This window comes from Anabrus simplex, chromosome 2, assembly GCF_040414725.1.
Source record: "Anabrus simplex isolate iqAnaSimp1 chromosome 2, ASM4041472v1, whole genome shotgun sequence".
NCBI classification, from domain to species: Eukaryota; Metazoa; Arthropoda; class Insecta; order Orthoptera; family Tettigoniidae; genus Anabrus; species Anabrus simplex.
Window position 1 is genome coordinate 576,698,895 of NC_090266.1, and position 8,755 is coordinate 576,707,649.

Consider the following 8,755-nt stretch of genomic DNA (forward strand, 5'->3'; position numbering starts at 1 on the left):
CACTGCGCCTGGCATGCTCGTCGGTGACGTCAGCCAAGCGCTATATAAGGAGCGCGTTCCTAGCCTTACCGAGGACTAACCCAGTGTCCAACAGCCAGCCCACACCGCAAGTCAAACACGGAGGCATTCCTCTTAAAATCGTGTCCTGAACAGGTGGACAGATTGCTGGTTGTGAGGTCTCACCTCCGGACATTGCCTCATCTTCCCTGATGCCCGTAGCCACGTCAAGCCCCGAGTCAAGCATTCTGCTACACTCTCAAGTCCTCAGCAGTGCTCCAACGACTATTTTAGCATTCTGCGAATTAAGATATTGACGCAAGTTCCCTGCAAGTCTAAGTCCAATACTAGCATTATACTAACGCGACTCTCCCTACAAGTTACGCTTGTTATCCCACAACAGATAGTTTTCGACTATCCAAGGACGTTTCCCAGTGGAATAGACTATCTCCTCAAAATAGGTGTAAATGTGTATATAGGACTCTCCCTGTATATGAATGTATATATGTTACAGACTTTCAGTCTACCGTTAATATCAACATTAACTGCGTGCAAATCATTCAAGCTTCGAAACAAGTTTTGTTATATTTATTGTAAATACTGTGTCAAACTATTGAAGAAATAAACTTTATATTGTGTTACTGTATACCAAGTTCCTTGTATACAACATAGGAACTCATCTAGGGAAGCGTGGAGACGACTACAAACATTCTTTATACACGTGACCATGGCCCCCGTAATGGTCATTGGTTCGGCCACAACTGACTATTGGTTCAAACCCAGAGTGGTCAAATAGCACTTATTTTGTTTAGTTGTTTTGTTTTCCAAATTTAGTTTCCGGGGAAGAAAAGAATTCATTTAGAGACGTTTAATGGCATTACCGATTAAAATGCTCTAGCGGGCATTTATGAAGGAAACATTTCCATTTTCTTCTTATTGTAGCTAGTTGGTCCTGCTGATGAAGGACAGAAATGTTCCCTACCCAGTTCTATTGTGGATTCCTCAATCTCAGTCGCCCTCGTATCTAGTGAGAGTGAGCCCCTTGCCACTTTACCATTCCGAATGCCCCGTCCACCCCTGTAGTATTTCTTGAGCGCCTCGTTGGAGAGCCAGTTTTAACTTATTGGATTTTCTTCTTTGGCTGATGTTTTACTGAAATGTCAGAGATGAATCGGACACCCATAAGATAAATGCTATTCGGGACTCAGGCGTGGACGAGTGCAGTATACATTTTTTTTACAATTTACTTTACGTCGCACCGACACAGATAGGTCTTACGGCGACGATGATATAGGGGAGGGCTAGGAGCGGGAAGAAAGTGACTGTGGCCTTAATTAAGGAAGAAATAAACTTTATATTGTGTTACTGTATACCAAGTTCCTTGTATACAACATAGGAACTCATCTAGGGAAGCGTGGAGACGACTACAAACATGTGCCTGGTGTGAAAATTGGAAACCACAGAAAACCACCTGCACGGCTGTCAACAGTGGGATTACAACCCATTATCTCCCGAATTCATCTGATAGCTACGTGAAAAAGCCGCAAAGTCACTTGCTCGGTAGTGCAGTGTACTCTGTACTTCATGTAGGCTGTAGTGAGAATGATATGGGTAGATTATTAATACAGTCTTGACAGATTTCACTGAATACTTTTCCAAGAACAAGTTCCTTTCTTAATACTCGTAGTTGAGGAAACTACTTATATTATTATTATTGTTATTATTATTTCAAGCAAATTTTATGTTGTGAATATTCTGTCACTCTCGTTGCCTCAGTGGTCAGCGTACTGACCTTCTGTGCAGAGGGTCCCGGCCTCGATTTCCTGCCGGGTCGGGGATTTTAATCGCTTCTGGTTAATTCTTCTTTATTTGCTATTTGTTTTACGTCGCACCGACACATATATGTCTTATGCCGGCGATAGGATAGGAAAGGCCTAGGGATGGGAGGGAAGCGTCCGTGGTCTTGATTAAGGTATAGCCTCAGCATTTGCCTGGTGTGAAAATGGGAAACCACGGAAAACAATCTTCAGGGCTGCCGACAGTGGGGTTCGAACCCACTATCTCCCGGATGGAAGTTCACAGCTGTGCGCTCCTAACCGCACGGTCAACTCGGCCGGTAATTAATTCTTCTGGCTCGGTTACTGGGTGTATGTGTCCGTTCCAACGACAGACAGAATATAGTAAATAGACAGGCAGCGCCGTAGCTCGTAGCACTGATGCTAGTGAAGCCGGAAACTTGCGGCCGCCGCCATCTTACGTCACTACAGATTCACTATAAACATGCATGTTACTATGTTACGTGCGGTTTTGTTTTAAGTTGTTTTTATGTATATTTCACATTAAATTTTCTGAAAACTGCTGTGTGTCAAAATGATGAATACCCGTGTAGTGTTTGGGTGTAGTTTTTCCTATTCACGAATAAAGAATAAGGAAGGAATAGGACTTTAAATACCCCGGTAAGTGGCGTACTTGTGCTCATGTACACTCGTTGCCTACTTATTAATGCAATTAAATTTACGATTAATGATCCTTAATTCACTTCCTTCTAGTGTATATTTTTGGCGTTAGCCCCCTTGTGATGGAGTGCGGCATAGGGCCTAATAATAATAGTAGTGGTAATAATAACAATACTACTACAACATTTGGTTATAAGTTAAGTTTTTGTTTTGCTGGTCTTAGTAATTGAATAACAGCGATCTCAGTCTCATCTAATCTTTAAAGATATATTATAAGGATGTCAAAATTACTGTTAAAATTAGAGTGGAAGAATTGGTAAGCTTGCATCAGTCGAAATGGGGTATTAAGTTTATTATCACAGAATATTATTGAATAGGCTATATCTCAGGATTTGTTGTAAAGATTTTAGACAATTCTCTACAGTGTGAAGCTTGTAAGGAAGCTGTTGTAGAGAAAAAAATCCTTACCCGGGCTGAGTGGCTCAGACGGTTGAAGCGCTGGCCTTCTTACCCCATCTTGGCAGGTTCGATCCTGGCTCAGTCCCGTGGTATACTTACTGACACGTAAAACTCCTGTCGGACAACATTCCGGCACCAAGGCTTCTCCGAAAACCGTAAAAGTAGTTAGTGGGATGTAAAATAAATAACATTAAACATTATTATTAGAAAATTCTTATCCATTCATTTCTTTCCAGAATATAGCTAATCTGTATGTTCCTACGAAAGATGTGCATGTGTGCAAACTTACTGAGATGCATTTCGGAGAGAATACATGTAATGGATTAAGGTCAGTCACAAAGGGAACATAACAAATGAAGTCACAGCTCAGTTGCATGTAACATTTTATTCAAGTTAAAGCTCACATACTTTAGTCCTAAACTCATAGGACACACAGGTTTGATGCCTCACGTTTTTTTTACACTTTGCTCTTCTGGCACCTACACAGTCAGATCTTATGGCGACAATCGGATAGGAAAGGGATAGGAGTAGGAAGGAATCGGCCGTGGCCTTAATTAAGGTAGAGCATTTGCCTGGTGTGAAAATTGGAAACCACGGCAAAACGTCTGCAGGGCTGCCAACAGTGGGGTTCGAACCCGCTATCTCCGGAATACTGGACACTGGCCGCACTTAAGCGATCGCAGCTATCGAGCTCGGTATCGCCTTATTAGTGTAGTTTCAACACTGTACCTGAAAATATGTGGGAGAGCCCGCCAGGTGGCCATGGTCGTTAAGGCGTTGAAGTCCAAACGGTCTGACACCGTGGTGAGCCCGTTCGACTCCCGTTCGTCGAAAAAACTTTCACCATCAGAATGTTGGCCGGCAGGTTAGGAAATGAAATGAAATGGCGTATGGCTTTTAGTGCCGGGAGTGTCCGAGGACATGTTCGGCTCGCCAGGTGCAGGTCTTTCAAATTGACTCCCTTAGGCGACCTGCGCGTCATGATGAAGATGAAATGATGATGAAGACGACACATATACCCAGCCCCCATGCCAGAGAAATTAACCAATGATGGTTAAAATTCCAGACCCTGCCGGGAATCGAACCCGGGACCCCTGTGACCAAAGGCCAGCACGCTAACCATTTAGCCATGGAGCCGGACGGCAAGTTAGGAGAGGTTGTGGTATGCAATTTCTAATCACTAAATTGCGTGCCAAAAGTTTGGATTAAATTTCAAACCTCTCCGCAGTACTCATATGGAGTGATGGCATATGACGCTGGTGATGGTGATTCTCCGTCTGGTGGGAACTTTAAACATTGAGCAGACTCATTTGTGCTAATCGACAAGAGTAGGCTATGTGGCGGTAAAGGGTTTCACCCTTTCACTTCCTAGTATCATATATCACGTGATTCATTTCATCCCATTAACTCCTCTGATGGGGTTGATCTCAGGAAGGGCATCCGGTCATAAAAACTCACCACGGCAGATTCATCTCACCTCATACCCGACCCCGTAGAGTAACGGGACAGTGATTGGACAAACAAACAAACCAGAAAATACGTGTGAATCATGCTGTAAGAGAGTTGAATGGAAACAGATTTGACCAAAGATCGGTCTAAAACAGGTTGGTTATTTTAAAACATTGGTAAATTAATATATCAGTCTTTCTTTTTTTAACAGTAAAATAAAGGAGCTAATAGGTCTAATTAATCATCGTTATTGTTATATTTCAATGTGCTTTTAATTACTTAAGTTATCTTCTGTCCAATATTCCCGTTTCAGCTACTATTCTATATTAATGCATCGGGGTAGTGTAGTGACGTAAGATGGCGGCGGCCGCACGCTCCCGGCTTCAGAATCCTGCTGCTCATTGCCAGTCTAAATCTATATGTCTATGGTCCCAGCAATCTCCTCTTCACATTCAGACAACATACCACACTACCAACCACCACAGAAACACGCAAAAGTGATTACAATCCTCCATATCGAGTTGGCGTCAAGAAGGGTATCCGGCCGTAAAACGTGTCCAAATCCACTTGTGAGACTCAGTTCGCACCGGCACCCCACAGGTGTGAGAAATAGCAATAGGAAAGGAAGAAGAAGAATATTCCATCACTAATTTTATTTGACCTTTTTTTACTGGTGGTGTAAAATATTCCTCAGAATAAACAAATATTAATATAATAACCAATCATCCCTTAAAAATGTCATTCAGTGGTGCCGCTTTCACAACTCTCCAAATGGTCGAAATATGAAATCGAATACTACTGCGTGTTTGAATCATTCCTTTCCGTAGTCCTATGATCTACAGTGTATTAAGGCGCTTTGCTCTCAGTAGCATAACTCGGAGCCATTTACCCTTCTTATAATAATAATAATAATATTAATATTAATAATAAAAATAATAATAATAATAATAATAATAATAATAATAGTAAAGTTCTAACAGCACACGTAGTCACCGTAAACATAAGATAAAAATGATTTATATTTAATAATCAGGCAGATAAGCGAAGAGAAGTCAATGTAATTTCAACGTCGTTATCATTCTTCAAAGATCAAATTCCACATTATTTCAACAAGTGGCAGTTGTTAAAGATATGAACACCTTCATAGCGACACTTGAGCCGATCATACATTCTGAGATACAGCTGGCGCCTCCTAGTGACGCACATACGCCAGCTCAGAGGTCCTGATCAATCACTCATGTGTGTGTACTGATGAGGGTGACTGGCCTGATTAGCAGCTGATGTAGCTCATTCCAGGATAAACATATTTTGTATTTACTTTAGGATTGTTCTTATTACTTAGTGTATCATCTTACTAATATAACAAGAATATAGTGTACGTCTGCAGATTCGTTCTTTGCCATGATTTTGAGAAGGATGATAGTATACACGATGCGAGTATGATATCTATAATTTTTGTTTGTCTGTCGCTCAGTTTGAATGAAATGGCAATCCGTATTTCATGGTTATGGTTTAATGGTTTTATGGTTATGAGGGTGTTTAGGGGTTGTAGTAAGGATGTAAAGAAGAGAGCATATAAGTCTCTGGTAAGACACCAACTAGAGTACGGTTCCAGTGTATGGGACCCTCACCAGGATTACTTGATTCAAGAACTGGAAAAAAATCCAAAGAAAAGCAGCTCGATTTGTTCTGGGTGATTTCCGACAAAAGAGTAGCGTTACAAAAATGTTGCAAAGTTTGGGCTGGGAAGAACTGAGAGAAAGAAGACGAGCTGCTCGACTATATGGTATGTTCAGAGCTGTCAGCGGAGAAATGGCGTGGAATGACATTAGTAGACGAATAAGTTTGAGTGGCGTCTTTAAAAGTAGGAAAGATCACAATATAAAGTTGGAATTCAAGAGGACAAATTGGGGCAAATATTCATTTATAGGAAGGGGAGTTAGGGATTGGAATAATTTACCAAGGGAGATGTTCAATAATTTCCAATTATTTGATATCATTTAAGAAAAAGCTAGGAAAACAACAGATAGGGAATCTGACACCTGGGCGACTGCCCTAAATGCAGATCAGTATTCACTGATAAAAAACTTTATATTGTCAAAGCAGAGATATTCACAATGACCCTAAACATCTTTCTTTCTAAGTCCGTCAAGCAGAAACTGAGAAATAATATTTATAGGCTGGAGAATACCGCCTCCCAAACAGAGAGAAGCTTCCCGGACCACTGATACCACGCCGTCTCACAAATCGCATCTCGCTGCGTGACAAAGAAGTTCACTTCGTCAGTTTCTTGCTCTATTTCGTGGTTGTATCTAATACTCCCGTCCTTTTCCTGGCTATATCGAAGGCGAAGCAATTCGAACATAACTCTCTAACGTCCTTCACGTGGGCACTGACTACAAGACTCAGGCTTTTCTGATTGTTGCTTCACGGAGATCTTTGAATTTAGTTTCGACACAACGGTATATACGGTAAATCTGGTATCACACAGATATTTGTGAGACTTCAGTTTTAGTGTTGTACCACTTGCAGGGCCAGCAGTTTCAGTACTGTTAGTCGGTAGACTGAATGCAAAACTATCCGAATCACCTAACTCTAGCACCACAAACGTTGCTTTATACCTCAGTTTTAGTGGTGCCCCACCTGGAGGAGCCAGTACTAGTATCTTTCACCGGTCGTGGTGATATATGCAGTACAAAGCAACCATATTGTTGGTCGTATAACACATCTGAAAATTGTTGAAGAGTCTGTCCCGAGAGTGAACACAAAAAATATTTACTATGCATGAGGAACAGAACCAATAAAATTACTGATGTCGTGTATAATATAATAATTATCGTACGGCCTCGGTGAATGTATGCAAGCATTTTAATTGAATGTCTTCTGGCTGTTTGCTCGTCAATTTCGACGTTCCGTTTTCCTCTGGCAGAGGAAACCGGATATTTCTTGACCATCTATGAAAAATCCGCAGCCTGTTTCCAGTCATTTGACCGAGCCAGGAATAGAATGAATGGAGTCCCTACCTGGTGGCGAGGATAGGAATTGTGCCGGCTGCTGAAGCTTGTCGCACTCTTCTGAGGCAATGATTAATGACTGACAGATAAAATGAAATTATATTGGAGAGTGTTGCTAGAATGAAAGATGACGGAGAAAAACCCGTCCCGCCTCCGGTGTGCTCAGCACAAATCTCACATGGAGTGACCAGGATCTGAACCACGGAATCAAGCTGTGAGAGGCTGGCGCGCTGCTAGAGCCTCTATGGTCGAGTTTAAATTAATTTTGTCGGTTAAACACCAAATGCGTCATCGAAGGCATTTTACATGCCGACATCGTAAGACATCGTACGACATGGAGTGTCCACAGGACATTTTCCCGTCTTTCAACAATCCGACTAACGCTGTCGGGTTCAGAACCGCTATCTTAGGATCAGGAGGCTGACACTTCACCGCTGATACACAGGGGAAGCTATAAAATCACCGATGGCCAGCGACTCTATAGAGTTTAAAATGCCGTGTTGAAATATATCGCGTTCCTCTAACCCCTACTCTACAGTAATATTTCTGATAATATTCATCAAATTAACAGAAGCCCACACTTTCCAATACTACTTAAGATATAATGAATGCATTTTAATAGAGTTTCCAGTGTTTATTACCTCTATAAATGACCACAAAATCAGTTTCCACGCGTGCAAATATCCGTGGACAAGAACCAATATGAAATGAAGGCATCTGAATTTTGATTTAGATACATAGCTTGTGTGTTCTTGTAAACACCATTCCAGGACGTATCTAAAATGATGGTGAAGAAAATGGAAGAAGAAACACAGATTGACAACCGTCATTGTTCGAATTCAATCTTCCGTTCACTGAAACATACAGCGCAGAATAGTGATGATGATAATAATAATGTTATTGGTTTTATTTCCCACTAACTACTTTTACATTCTCAGAGACGCCGAGGTGCATGAATTTTGCCTCGCATGATTTTTTTTTTTTACTTGGCGGTAAATCTACCAACACGAGGCTGACGTATTGAGCAACTTCAAATACCACCGTACTGAGCCAGGATGGAGCCTGCCAACTTGGAGTCAGAAGGCCAGCGCTCTACCGCCTGAGCTACTTAGCCCGGCTGCGAATAACGACGGTAATATTCAATCTTCTAGCACAACTGTTGTGTATCTGAAATTGACTGAAAATAATACTTATTACTAATTGGAACGAACATTTAGTAATTGTAATATCAATAATTAGGAACACATTTCAGTAATGGTCATATGACTCCGGTTGTGAAGTCACTACGAGGGGACTTCAAAAGTAAGTTACACATTATTATGGCAGGCTAAGTAACTTTTATTGAATGCTGCACTACACTACAAAGTGACACAGATGCAT